The sequence below is a fragment of the Ascaphus truei genome, chromosome 6 (assembly GCF_040206685.1).
Source record: "Ascaphus truei isolate aAscTru1 chromosome 6, aAscTru1.hap1, whole genome shotgun sequence".
Taxonomy (NCBI): domain Eukaryota; kingdom Metazoa; phylum Chordata; class Amphibia; order Anura; family Ascaphidae; genus Ascaphus; species Ascaphus truei.
In genome coordinates this window covers 140,140,119-140,155,338 of record NC_134488.1, presented here as the reverse complement: position 1 = coordinate 140,155,338, position 15,220 = coordinate 140,140,119, and the positions used below count along the sequence as shown (strand labels likewise).

General features: G+C 49.7%; 1 protein-coding gene across 2 annotated transcripts in view; it reads right to left on the bottom strand.

Moving 5' to 3' along the window:
- The window catches only part of LOC142497990 (guanylate-binding protein 7-like), a 77,870-nt gene extending 64,004 nt beyond the window's left edge, over positions 1–13,866 (bottom strand). The window contains exon 1 of one of the 2 annotated variants that reach the window (XM_075606495.1): positions 13,688–13,866. The gene's annotated coding sequence lies outside the window, so the exon portion shown is untranslated. The other variant, XM_075606496.1, reaches the window with a different exon arrangement.
- Positions 13,867–15,220: the final 1,354 nt, after the last annotated feature.

The window sequence follows — 15,220 nt, the reverse complement described above, 5'->3', positions numbered from 1 at the left end:
CGTACCTGGCAAAGGGACAGCAAAGAAATATGTGCGACTGAGACAGCTGGCTGTGAAGGGCAGCTTGCCCATACATCAACAATAAAGATGTCTTGTTCAAAGATACCCCCACTGTGTGAGTGTGAAGTTACTCTCCAGTGGAAGGCACCACCAAGAAGGAGTTCCTCATCAGGACAATCTCCCTGCGGACGCATAGATCCTGATGAGGTGGAGGCGCTGCACATGATATAGGTAGGACTCGCACACACTACCTCAGCTGCCTGTCTGGAATGACAATCCCCGAATAGCATCATGCGGGAGACTCAGGAGTCCTGTTGCTTACAGGTGCACCACCAGACACGTTAGACCACACGGGCCAATATGACATTGGGTGGGTCAGGCTAGAGAGAATACCTGTTACATGTAGTTCTGGTATAACTTTGTAATAACGCACAATGCGGGTCAGGAACCCAGAGAATCTCCCTACCTGTGAGCGCACCCGTGCAAATACCAGAGAATCTCCCTACCTGTTTGCACATCCGTGCAAATACCGGAGAACCTCCCTACCTGTGAGCACACCCGTGCAAATACCGGAGAATCTCCTACCTGCGAGCACACCCGTGCAAATACCGGAGAATCTCCCTACCTGCGAGCACACCCGTGCAAATACCAGAGAATCTCCCTACCTGCGAGCACACCCGTGCAAATACCGGAGAATCTCCCTACCTGCGAGCACACCTGTGCAAATACCCGAGAATCTCCCTACCTGTGAGCACACCCGTGCAAATACCCGAGAATCTCCCTACCTGTGAGCACACCCGTGCAAATACCCGAGAATCTCCCTACCTGTGAGCACACCCGTGCAAATACCGGAGAATCTCCCTACCTGTGAGCACACCCGTGCAAATAACGGAGAATCTCCCTACCTGCGAGCACACCCGTGCAAATACCAGAGAATCTCCCTACCTGCGAGCACACCCGTGCAAATACCGGAGAATCTCCCTACCTGTGAGCACACCCGTGCAAATACCCGAGAATCTCCCTACCTGTGAGCACACCCGTGCAAATACCGGAGAATATCCCTACCTGCGAGCACACCCGTGCAAATACCGGAGAATCTCCCTAGCTGTGAGCACACACGTGCAAATACCGGAGAATCTCCTACCTGTGAGCACACCCGTGCAAATACCGGAGAATCTCCCTACCTGCGAGCACACCCGTGCAAATACCGGAGAATCTCCCTACCTGTGAGCACACCCGTGCAAATACCGGATAACCTCCCTACCTGCGAGCACACCCGTGCAAATACCCGAGAATCTCCCTACCTGCGAGCACACCCGTGCAAATAACGGAGAATCTCCCTACCTGTGAGCACACCCGTGCAAATAACGGAGAACATGCCCTGTGAGCACACCCGTGCAAATACCGGAGAATCTCCCTACCTGCGAGCACACCGTGCAAATACCGGAGAATATCCCCTGTGAGCCCACCCGTGCAAATACCGGAGAATCTCCCTACCTGCGAGCACACCCGTGCAAATACCGGAGAATCTCCCTACCTGTGAGCACACCCGTGCAAATAACGGAGAATATCCCCTGTGAGCCCACCCGTGCAAATACCGGAGAATCTCCCTACCTGTGAGCACACCCGTGCAAATACCGGATAACCTCCCTACCTGTGAGCACACCCGTGCAAATACCGGAGAATCTCCCTACCTGTGAGCACACCCGTGCAAATACCGGAGAATCTCCCTACCTGTGAGCACACCCGTGCAAATAACGGAGAATCTCCCTACCTGCGAGCACACCCGTGCAAATACCCGAGAATCTCCCTACCTGTGAGCACACCCGTGCAAATACCGGAGAATCTCCCTACCTGTGAGCACACCCGTGCAAATAACGGAGAATCTCCCTACCTGCGAGCACACCCGTGCAAATACCCGAGAATCTCCCTACCTGTGAGCACACCCGTACAAATTCCGGAGAATCTCCCTACCTGTGAGCACACCCGTGCAAATACCCGAGAATCTCCCTACCTGTGAGCACACCCGTGCAAATACCCGAGAATCTCCCTACCTGCGAGCACACCCGTGCAAATACCTTAGAATCTCCCTACCTGTGAGCACACCCATGCAAATACCGGAGAATCTCCCTACCTGTGAGCACACTCGTGCAAATACCGGAGAATCTCCCTACCTGTGAGCCCACCCGTGCAAATACAGGAGAATCTCCCTACCTGTGAGCACACCCGTGCAAATACAGGAGAATCTCCCTACCTGCGAGCACACCCGTGCAAATACCGGAGAATCTCCCTACCTGCGAGCACACCCGTGCAAATACCCGAGAATCTCCCTACCTGCGAGCACACCCGTGCAAATAACGGAGAATCTCCCTACCTGTGAGCACACCCGTGCAAATAACGGAGAACATGCCCTGTGAGCACACCCGTGCAAATACCGGAGAATCTCCCTACATGCGAACACACCCGTGCAAATACCGGAGAATCTCCCTACCTGCGAGCACACCCGTGCAAATACCCGAGAATCTCCCTACCTGCGAGCACACCCGTGCAAATACCGGAGAATCTCCCTACCTGTGAGCACACCCGTGCAAATAACGGAGAACATGCCCTGTGAGCACACCCGTGCAAATACCGGAGAATGTCCCTACCTGCGAGCACACCCGTGCAAATACAGGAGAATCTCCCTACCTGTGAGCACACCCGTGCAAATAACGGAGAATCTCCCTACCTGTGAGCACACCCGTGCAAATACCCGAGAATCTCCCTACCTGTGAGCACACCGTGCAAATAACGGAGAATGTCCCTACCTGTGAGCACACCCGTGCAAATAACGGAGAATGTCCCTACCTGCGAGCACACCCGTGCAAATACCGGAGAATCTCCCTACCTGTGAGCACACCCGTGCAAATGACGGAGAACCTCCCTAACTGCGAGCACACCCGTGCAAATACCGGAGAATCTCCCTACCTGCGAGCACACCCGTGCAAATACCCAAGTTTCTCCCTACCTGTGAGCACACCCGTGCAAATACCGGAGAATCTCCCTACCTGTGAGCACACCCGTGCAAATACCGGTGAATCTCCCTACCTGTGAGCCCACCCGTGCAAATACCGGAGAATCTCCCTACCTGTGAGCACACTCGTGCAAATACCGGTGAATCTCCCTACCTGTGAGCCCACCCGTGCAAATACCGGAGAATCTCCCTACCTGTGAGCACACCCGTGCAAATACCGGAGATTGTCCCTACCCGTGAGCGCACCCGTGCAAATACAGGAGAACCTCCCTACCTGTGAGCACACCCGTGCAAATACCGGAGAACCTCCCTACCTGCGAGCACACCCGTGCAAATACCGGAGAACCTCCCTACCTGCGAGCACACCCATGCAAATACCGGAGAACCTCCCTACCTGCGAGCACACCCGTGCAAATACCGGAGAACCTCCCTACCTGTGAGCACACCCGTGCAAATACCGGAGAATCTCCCTACGCAGCTCTCTCAGACGCGAGTGGGCATCTCGATCAGAAGCAGGGACCCCCGCTGCATTTATCCCTATGGGAAATTCATCTTACGCTGCGCTTGGCAGCACTTGGGCCGCGGTCCCCCCACTCCAATGTCTCTATTCTCACTGTTTCTACACCGTGCACCGAACTCTTCTCTGCACACAGATAGTTAGGTTACCCTTCACAGAATTATTGCTTACCAGTAACTACAGAGAATGTGTACGTTCATTTAACCATAAGGCTCTATCTTTATGGCCAGCAGGCAAATGTCTGACTGTTGCCTTAATATTAGACATCGGTATGCCGACTGAGTGAGTGCACTCAGTGCTATGAAATGTTATATTTAAATTAAAATAATTTTATTAATAAATTAAAAATAAAATAAAGTACAAAGTTAAATAAATAATGTATATACAGAGTCTGCCTTGCTACTATGTATTAGATATTTATTTGAATACAGATAGTAATATATTACGCATTAGTAGCTATCATACATAAACCCCCCACACACTAACTGAGAGCGGAGCACAGAGATCCCCATTCATGTAGTTGGTTTATATTAAATGCCACAGTGGGGATACACAGTCACATAGACCCCACACTCACACTCACACTCACACTCACTATGTGAGAGTGGAGCACAGAGATCCCCATTCATGTAGTTGGTTTATATTAAATGCCACAGTGGGGATACACAGTCACATAGACCCCACACTCACACTCACACTCACACTCACTATGTGAGAGTGGAGCACAGAGATCCCCTTTCAGGTGGTCAGATAATAATGGAGGATATCACAGTGGGATACAGACTGGCAGATAATACATCATTTATTTACATTGAAGCGCTTATATAAGTATAAAAAGAAGAACATAAAACTCATATAAGGTGACGATGCTCTGATGGGACAAGGTTACAGGTCATATTATCATTTACCTGCTAGGGCAAATGATAATATTACCTGAAATTGTGACTTTTGTGCTAGAGGATCGTATGGGGTATGGTCATATCTGTAGACACATGATGAAGGCTTTGTTACGACCGCCTCGTCCGCGGTTGAACTGGCCTGGCACCTCTTGTGGCTGCTGGCTCACTGGGGTTGTCCTGGCGTGAAAGTCCATCGGCATTGCCGTGCTCGCTGCCTTCTTTTGTGTTGGATGCTAAAAGTCAAATTCCTGCAGCGCAAGACTCCAACAAAGGAGCTTGGCATTTTCCCCGGACACCCGTTGTAGTCAACTTAGAGGTTTGTGATCAGTGATCACCGTGAATGTCCGGCATTCATACAAATAGGGCTGAAGTTTCCATAAAGCCCAAACACTCCTTTTCAATGGTGGCATAAGCCACTTCCCTGGGCAGCAGTCTCCTGCTCAGGTACACCACAGGATGCTCCCCTCCCTCCTCCCCCACCTGGCTGAGCACAGCAACTATAACATAGTCCGAGGCATCGGTCTGCACCAAAAACCTTTTTGAATAGTCTGGAGCAGCCAGGATGGGAGCGCTGGCCCGTGCAGGCTTCAGTGCCTGAAACGCGGTTTCACAGGCAAAAGACCAGGCTACCAGAACTGGGAGTCGCTTCTGTGTCAAGTTTGTCAAGCGTTTAGCCACGGCGCTGAACTGTGGGACAAACTTCCTATAGTACCCAGCGGTGCTAAAAAATAGCCATAACCTGCTTCTTTATTTTGGGGACTGGCCACTGCACTATAGCCTCAACCTTAGCTGGTTCAGGCTTGAGGTGCCCTCCGCCCACCCCGTGCCCTAGGTACAGAACCTCCGCCATCCCTACTAAACACTTGGTGGGTATCACTGTGAGCCCTGCTTTCCTAATCCTGCTCAGCACCGCTGCTACATGAACTAGGTGACTGTCCCACGTCTCGCTAAACACTGCAATGTCGTCCAGGTATGTCCTTGCAAAACCGTGCATTTCTTCCCGTAACCTATTGACCAGGCGTTGGAAGGTAGCCGGGGCATTCTTCATCCCAAATGGCATCACTAAAAATGTATAGAGGCCACTTGAAGTAATGAATGCTTACTTCAACCTAGCCTCCTGGGTCAGTTGGATCTGCCAGTACCCTCTGCACAGATCCATTGTGGTCAGATACTTTGCACCCACAAGCTCATCTAACAGCTCGTCCATGCGGGGCATGGGGATAAGCATCTGACACTGTTCCCTAATTGATCTGCCAGCAGTCCACACAGAACTGGGTGGTCCCGTCCTTCTTACACACTAGGACTACCAAACAAGCCCAAGGGCTCTGGGATGGTACAATTACCCCTAGAGCCAGCATCTCTTCTACTTCCCTCTCTATACTGCCCTTCACCTCTGCCGATATGAGATCGGCATGCTTATACAAAGGTCCGAGATCACCAGTAAGCACGGGGTGATCTGTGATATGCTCTAACATAGCCCTCACCTGTACTTTCTGCTGTAAGCTGAGCTGGGACCCTATCTCAAACTGCTCTATTGTGCCCCCCTGCCAAATTCTCCTAGGAGGTCTGGCAGAGCATTGCTTGCTGGGTCCCCCATCAGTGGGCTACAGAAAGCCAGCACTGATACTGTACCTCACTGTTTAAAATATTCCTTAAGCATATTGATATGATAAGTCCTATTTCTACCTGTCTCTCCCTCTAACTGTACAACATAGTTGCACTCGTTCATCTTCCTGAGAACCGTGTACGGTCCAGACCAGGCAGCCATTCATTTGTTCTGACGAGTGGACTTCAGAACAAGCACTTGCTGTCCTGGGATTAATGATCTGCTACATGGATTTTGGTCATACCAAGTCTTCTGCTTAGTCTGAGATTAGCCTGTGCCAACCCCATAAGCATTTCTAGCCGGTCTCTGAGATCTACCACGTACTGAAGCACAGAAGCATCAGTATTGATAGTCTCCCCTTTCCATCCCTCACGGAATAAGACAAGAAGTCCCCGGACATACAAAAAAGGTGATCTCAGTGTGCAGCTAAAACATGGTCCCACATACAGTGCTAAAAAATAAACACAGTGCAAAGTGAAAATAAAATATAACAATAGTTTGACCTTGTGAGGGAAGTGACTATAGTTGCGTCTGCAGCCTTTTTGAAGGGGTGGCTCGACACCCCTAAAACTTGGCATTCCCTGAAGAAGTAACCTTCAGTTACGAAACGCGTTGGAAGAACTCATTGCTTTTTTGTCTGACCCAAACCTAGCCAAGCATACACTTGTTTGTGCCTCCTTGTCCCCCGCACCACTGCCTGCCGTCCTGTGTATCTATCGCCGCTGTGGACACTCCTCTACACTCCGCAATAGAGGGGAATCCTGTGACATCATCAGTAGGCGCACCACGGGACTGAGCGACGTGCTGCTGGTGTCTTGCATCTGTGGGACGTACGGAGGTGTCTGTGCCTTGCTACGGGACATTTCACGGGACTTTTTCATCGGTCCCCACCATCTGGTTACCCTGAGATGAGGGAGACGTGATTCCAGGCTCCACGGAGGTTCCTTTCCTGGCTGATGACTGCTGGTATCCTGTGGTTTAAACTGCCTCCGTCGAAGAGCGGAGACTCCAGCCTTCTCTGTGTGTGGTAACCCCATTAACCCATTGCCTGTTTTATTCATTATTGATGTACACAGAACCTTTAACGTTTTAGTAAATTCACCTTTTTTACTTTACTTCACTATGTGCGTTGTGCGCCCTGTTTTTGTGTCTTTTCTCCAAGAGGTCCCGGACCATGCGACCATATAGCAGCTCAAAGGGAGAGAACCCAGTTGATTCTTGCGGTACCTCTCGGTATGCAAACAGCAAGTGCTGCAGGTGAATCTCCCAGTCCTCCCTTCAGCTTCTATAAACGCTCAAAGCATCTGCTTCAGAATGCCGTGGAACCTCTCGCATAGTCCGTTTGTCTGGGGGTGGTAAGGGGTCATGCGCTGATGATTCACCCCACACGCATCTCAGAGACACTGTAAGAATTCACTCATGAATTGTGACCCTTGATTGGTTAGAATCTCACTAGGGAACCCTACTCTTGTGAAAATAACTAACAATGTTTTTTCTACTGCCCTAGCATCAATGGTATCAAGGGCTACAGCCTCAGGGTACCTGGTGGCAAAGTCCACCACCGTGAGGATATAGCGCTTGCTAGACCAACTGGGGATCATGAGGAGTCCCACTATGTCCATAGCTACCCTGTGGAAAGGTTCCCCAATTACCGGTAGTGGGTTCAGGGGTGCTTTCACACGATTACCCGCCTTACCCACTTGCTGGCAGGCATCACAGGCACGTCTGAACTCTGCCACTGCACCTGATGCCCCCGGCAAGTAGTAATGCTGCAACAGCCGGGCTCTCGTCCAAATGACCCCCTGATGCCCCGCTAGTGGCATGGAGTGGACTACCTGTAACAACTGTTGCCTATACGCCCTCGGTACCACTAACTGTTGCCTACCAGTCCAGACCCTATCTAGCCCGGTAGACCCCTGCTTTCTGTACAAGAGCCCGCTGTGCCATAGTAACGATCTGACCCACTGTCCGAGGCAGACTCGGACGCCCAGAGTCTCATGCCCTCCAAGCTGGGATCTCACCGCATCCCTAACTCTGGCCACCCACCCCTAGTCTCTAAGTCGGGGGGACAGGGAACATATAAGGGGTAGGTAAGTCAGCACACTGTCGCTACTCAGTCTGGCTTACCTGCCTGGTCTCCTTAGAGACCCCTGGAACTGTTAGTCCCAAATGCAGGGGGACGGTGGATCCTTCAGGTGCAACTCCTGATGACTGACTCCTGGTATTCGCTGCAACAGGGACCAGTTCTGCCTATGAACACGCATGTAACATGCCCCAGCTCATTGCCAAGTAGGACCTCGGCAATACCCCCACCTCCCTCATGCCACGTCTGGAACCCCAATCAAGGAATATCCGGGCAACTTGGAGTGACCGCGGTCCTCCGTCTGGCATGTTCACTTGCATCCCGGTGCCCGGGAGCAAATTCTCTGGCCGGACCATATCAGGTCGGACCAGGGTAACCGTGGCACCGGAGTCGAGCAAACCGGCAGCCCACGGGAGTGAATTGTGGTCTTTATTTTGGATTGGATTAATTGATTGGTGGTAATTTAGTCCTGTTTATTGATTTGTTTTCATTTCTGATTGTTTGGATGGCATATGATTTTGTTTGTGATTGTTTATTTTAGTTTGACCATTGACTGGCATGTTATATGGGCATCATGTATTCACTGTGCCATTCAATTGTTTTATTGGCATTTGTTATCTATTTAATTGGCTATGTGATGTGTTTTATTTTGATATGTGTTGTGTTTGATTTGGCTATTTAATGTTTTTTATTTGGGCCTGTTTATTTAATCCTTCACCATTTCCTGTTATATTGGTAAAGCATGCCCATATTATATGAGCATGATGTACCCACTGTACCAATGACTGGGTGAAGGGTGGGGGTGGTTTCCAGAAGAGGGTGGTTAGGGCTCCTGGGTGGGGAGTGGCAGAGGGTGGCTTAACCCCTTAATTACTATAGCGGTTATTAACCGCTAAGTTGATTAAGGGGCTAGGGGACATTAGAATGTATTTTGCTATGAATTCTTTCTGGCAACGGAGGACATGGACCCTCAGTAAGCTGACGAGGACATCCTTCATATTGCCAGGGGTAAGTAGATCTGTTTTTATTTACTTTTTTTACGCTTCATGGCTAATGTTGTGTTTAATAAAGGGCAAATAATCTATTATCCATATCTGGATAATAGTTATTTTGACCATTACTGTACTGTGTGTGTTTTGGTGGTGGTGGTGGGGGGGGGCTTGTATTTATTGAAATGTAGGCCATGTTTTATTTTTTTAAATAAAGGATTGGTACCGCAGGCCAGCGGGGACCCCCGGAAGCCCACGGGGACCACCTGAGGATCAACGGAAACCTGCAGGGAAGAACCGAGGGCCCCAGACACTTGTGGGAACCACTCGAGGGGCCCCAGACACCCGTGAAGAAAACCTGGGGACCCCCAGACACCTGCGGGGACCACCTGAAGGCCACAAAGTCTAGCGGGGGCCACCCGAGAGCCCCCAGACACCCGTTGGGACCCCCCCGGGGTGTACTGTGGGACCTGCGGACACCCGTGGGGACCACCCGCGGACCCCCGTCAGCCTGTGGTATTAATCCTGTGTGTAAAATAAATAAATAATGGTTTTATGTGGGGTCACAGAGTGAGTGGGTTGTGTATTGTTGTTTATTAAATATTGTAATGGTATATTGGGGGCCTAGGAGGTGGGTAGTGGGGCTGTTGTGTGTATTTTTTAAATTGTGGGTAGCGGGGGTGGGTGAAGGGGGTATTATCCCCAAGGATGGGTGTTTAGGCCTACCGGGTGGGTAGCGGGGGAGGGTGAATTAACCCCTTAATTACTATAGCGGTTACTAACCGCTAAGGTGATTAAGGACTTAGGGGAAATTTGATTGTCTTTTTTTATGTACTGTATTGTTTGTGGCAACGGAGGACATGGGCGGTGATGAGGATGAGGACGGCCTTCATCGTGGCAGCCTGGCAGGGGTGAGTGCAAGATTTATTTACTTTATTTATGCTGCTTAATTTGTATTTTAAATGGGCAAATGCACTATTATCCATATATGGATAATAGTAATTTTGACCATTATTGTACAATATGTGTTAGGGGGTGGGGGGGGGGGGTGTGTATTTATTTCAAAGTATTTATGTTTTTTTTTTTTTGGACACAGGATTGGTACTGCAGGCAATCGGGGACACCTGTGGGGACCACCCGGGGCCCCCAGTAACCCGCGGGGACCACCCGGGGGCCACTGCCGGCCTATAGTATAATTCCTGTGCATTAAAAAAATGAAGATATTTTATGTACTGTATGTTAGGGGGTATAGGGATTGTTGGGGGCACAGGGAATGTATGTTAGGGGGTATAGGGATTGTTGGGGGCACAGGGAGTGTATGTTAGGGGGTATAGGGATTGTTGGGGGCACAGGGAGTGTATGTTAGGGGGTATAGGGATTGTTGGGGGCACAGGGAGTGTATGTTAGGGAGTATAGGGATTGTTGGGGGCACAGGGAGTGTATGTTGTTTATTGCAATGTTTATTGGACGCAATTGTCCCCAATAAACATGCTATTGTGCCTTAACCACTTCATTGCCTTTGGGGATAGCCGCTAAGGTAATGAAGCTGCTTTAATGTCTTTTTTTTAATAGTGTTCTGGAGCCGGGGGTCTCCTGAGCTGAACCGCATTGATTTCTGGCTCAGGGACCCTCTGCTTCCCACTGTCGCCGCCATTTTTAAAGCGTCCACGTTGCGTGATATGTGACATGTAAATAATGGAGGAGATACCGGCACCATGTAACTGGGCCTGTAACTCTGGAAGTAGGGGGTCCCCGAGGCTGAAATCAATGCGGTTCAGCTCAGGGGGCCCCCTGCTCCTGCACACTATTAATTAAAAATGACATTAATGCAGCTTCAGTACCATAGCGGCTATCCGCTACGGTAATGAATTATTGTTTATTGATTTGTGTTTTGATACTAGTGTACATATGCAGGGGGTCTCCTGAGCTGAACCGCATTGGTTTCAGCCTCAGGGACCCCCTAGTTCATGAGATACAGGCCCCGTTATGGGGTGCCGGTATCCTCCTGCAGGATTTATATCCCCCGGTCACGTGACGCGGAAGCTTTAAAAGCGCAGGGGATATCGTCACCCCATAGCAGGGCCTGTATCTCAGGAAGAAGGGGGGTCCCCGAGGCTGAAACCATTGCGGTTCAGCTCAGGAGACCCCCTGCTCATGTACACTAGTATTACAATGTATATGTATACAGTACAATCGCCTGATAGTGCCATGCGTGAGGACGCAGCGTCTGCGCGGAGATCTTAGAGGCTGATATTTTTTTTTCTTTACAAGTTTAAGCGCGATAGCGGGGGGTGTGGGGTGGGGTAAAAAGCTCGCTCGATCGGGCATATTTCCAGACCAAAATGCGCTGAACGTGTTAGTGAATCGCGCCTTTGGCGTCACTTTTTATCGGTCGAGCAACATTTTTACAATCGGTCGTAAAACGCGCTGCTTAGTGCATAGCCCCCTTAGTGTGTGTGTGTGTGTGTCTCAGTGTGTTACTGTGTTGATGTTTGTGTTATCAGTGTGTTAGTGCATAGCCCCCTTAGTGTGTGTGTGTGTGTGTCTCAGTGTGTTACTGTGTGGATGTTTGTGTTATCAGTGTGTTAGTGCACAGCCCCCTTAGTGTGTGTGTGTGTCTCAGTGTGTTACTGTGTGGATGTTTGTGTTATCAGTGTGTTAGTGCATAGCCCCCTTAGTGTGTGTGTGCTGTATGTCTCAGTGTATTACTGTGTGGATGTTTGTGTTATCAGTGTGTTAGTGCACAGCCCCCTTAGTGTGTGTGTGTGTGTCTCAGTGTGTTACTGTGTGGATATTTGTGTTATCAGTGTGTTAGTGCATAGCCCCCTTAGTGTGTGTGTGTGTGTCTCAGTGTGTTACTGTGTGGATGTTTGTGTTATCAGTGTGTTAGTGCATAGCCCCCTTAGTGTGTGTGTGTGTGTGTCTCAGTGTGTTACTGTGTGGATGTTTGTGTTATCAGTGTGTTAGTGCATAGCCCCCTTAGTGTGTGTGTGTGTGCCTCAGTGTGTTACTGTGTGGATGTTTGTGTTATCAGTGTGTTAGTGCACAGCCCCCTTAGTGTGTGTGTGTGTGTGTCTCAGTGTGTTACTGTGTGGATGTTTGTGTTATCAGTGTGTTAGTGCATAGCCCCCTTAGTGTGTGTGTGTGTGTGTGTCTCAGTGTGTTACTGTGTGGATGTTTGTGTTATCAGTGTGTTAGTGCACAGCCCCCTTAGTCTCTGTACCTTTCTCTTCTGCCTGTCATTTATTAGATAACCAGTAGAGTAAATAAGACGCCCAGAAAACGCTGCACCGCAAACTCAGAAAGCGAAACGGGAGATGATAAAAAACAATGTAATGTGCCACAAATAGAAGAGGACGATTAGACTGACATGTTTCACCAACACATGGCTGCATCAAAGTGCATCAAATCTCACCTCCCACATGGCTGTTTGTATGTCCGCCGAACCAGGAAGTAACTGACTGGTTTCGCGCCATACACAGTCACGTGACGACGTCAAACGCGTCATCACGTCAGCCCACGTTGTTCAAACAACAACAAAACCAACTTTATTAAATCTACCAAACCGAACAAATAAAGTTAAAATACAAAATAACATCTAAAAAAATCATTGTGGAATAAAGAATATATCATAGAAATAACCTAAATACTATCCTCAAGAAAAATATTCAAATTAAAAAACCCATTATGGTTACAATAGTTGACACACTATTGTACATCTGGCTGTGAGTATCATTCCATGTATTGCGGGACCCACACACTGTACTAGAGGTGTGATGTTTAGGCGTTTGAATAGATATGTATGGTCAGATGACCGCAGTTCAATGCTAAATCCTCTATAAGTACATCCTAAGGACTCATATTTTCCAGGCTTGCATAAGGGTTTTTTCCTTTTTTCTACCAATTACCTTATTGGATCATAGAAAGGATTCCGGATTTATAGCAGTGGGTTCTTTCTTTATAGTGAATCCCATATATTTCTTTGAATCCCAGTTCTCCCCTATTCAGGGAAACCTAGTGTCATTTATTAGTCAATGACTTATACTTTGTCTGTATATGTCATCTGTTGCTGAGCAGAATATCTATATTTCCTGTTCCGTTAGACAAAAACCTTGGCCTGCATATTACCTCTGTACTGTACCTCTGTACTCTGTACCTCTGTACCTCTGTACTGTACCTTTGTACTGTACCTCTGTACTCTGTACCTCTGTACTCTGTACTGTACCTCCCCGTGTGGTTATTCTGGGCACGCTGCGTGCATCCTGTCGCTCAGAGCTGTTTCCTGCTTACCTACAAACTCGGCTAATAAGTACTTTGCGGGCTCTCTCTCACTCTCTCTCATCCGTTTCTCTCTCCTTTTCATACCTATGTCACTCTCTCTCTCTCTCTCTCTCTCTCTCTCTCTCTCTCTCTCTCTCTCTCCTCGGTCTGTTTGATCCTCTCTGTGCGTCTCTCTCTCTCTCTCTCCTTTTCTTACCTCTGTCTGTTTGATCCTCTCTGTGCGTCTCTCTGCACCTCCTGTTATCTGCTGCTGTCTCTCTCTCTCTCTCTCTCTCTCTATCTCTCTCTCCTTTTCTTACCTCAGTCTGTTTGATCCTCTCTGTGCGTCTCTCTGCACCCCCTGTTATCTGCTGCTGTCTCTGTTTCCTCCTGGGTTACATACAGTTGGAGTGAAAGTGAAAGCAGGAATGGGAATTCCCGTGCGATACTTTCCTGACTGGCATTGTGTAATTGTGTGCATTTATCTTGCGACTGTAACGCACTTTCCCACACCCCCTGAGAGATGTGCGGCTATGGTGTGTGTGATGCAATACCTGCGGCTCACAGGAAACCTGAGCCTCCGCTGCTGGGATCCTGGGGTATACCTGAGTTAGTGCCCGGTAGCGCCTCCACCTGTAATGGGATTCTACTGTGTGGAATTACCCCATTACAGGACAATAAAGAATACACACGGGTAAAACATAACAGTTTACTGTACACCTCATAGAACCACAAAGATGAGATACCCACTCACAGGCCTCTCAGGGCCATAACCCCTCACCGTGCCTCCCCAACACCCTGTCCACATCCCAGTGGGGTTTACCCCAATGTACTAAGGTTCTCCAGGCACCGGACCGTCCCAGTGTCCACAGGACTAATCCCCCACCCAAGTGTGTGAGACAGCACTGCCCACTAAATTGGAGTTGTAGGCTGGTGCACGTGTTGTGGTGAGGTACCTGCCGGGTGATGCCACACCTGGGTGCGCAGTTATGCTGAAGGGTTCCATGGATCCAGTGGTGGTAACCGTGAGGCCTCCGCCTCTACGTTGGGTGTGTCCCGCGTGGATTGTACCACCGTATGCAGTGTTTCTTTGTTGCAGGTGTCTGGTTCCAGATCACCTGAGGTCAGGATGCAGCCGTGTCCTTGCTGTGACCCTCACTCTGGTACTACAGGGCAGTGTCCCTATCTATGGGCCTGTCCCTGCAGCAACCACAAACTGAGGGGAGTCGGGGCCTAGCTGAGGCCTAACAGGGGGAAATCTGGCCTAGTGTAGGAGCCACAGACCCCTGCACATTGAACCTACCCCTTCCTTGTCCCAGTTCTGACTAACGTGGCTGCAGTGTGCAAACTGTATCTATATTCCCCTTACAGGGGAAGCTGCAGCCCTATTGGATGTTCTGGTGCACCTGACTACCTGTCCCTATGCATGCTGGGAGCTGTAGTCCCAGCAGAGCAGTCTTTATCTATGGGCCTCTTGCACATCTACTCTGCGCATGCGCAGCATCTTGCGCATGCGCAGCATCTTGCGCATGCGCAATCGCGCCCAGCAGATAGAGCCGTCGGGGACATCCGGTGATGCAATCGCCCTCCGCAACTGCCCGCAACCCTCCCCGCCCTAACAGTGTTCGCCAGGGTGCACGCGCACTCCGCCGGCAGCCACGGTCCCCCGCAGCGCTCCCGCCCGTAGCGGTGGTTAGGGGAACTAAGGGGAGCCCAGAGGGAGACCCTGCCAAATTCTCCCCCTGGTGAAAATACCAATGACCCCGCTTGGGAACAGCGTAGCAGAACATATTCACAGAACTTATATAATAAAAATACAGTGTATAACAACTTAACCATCATTAACGACTTTA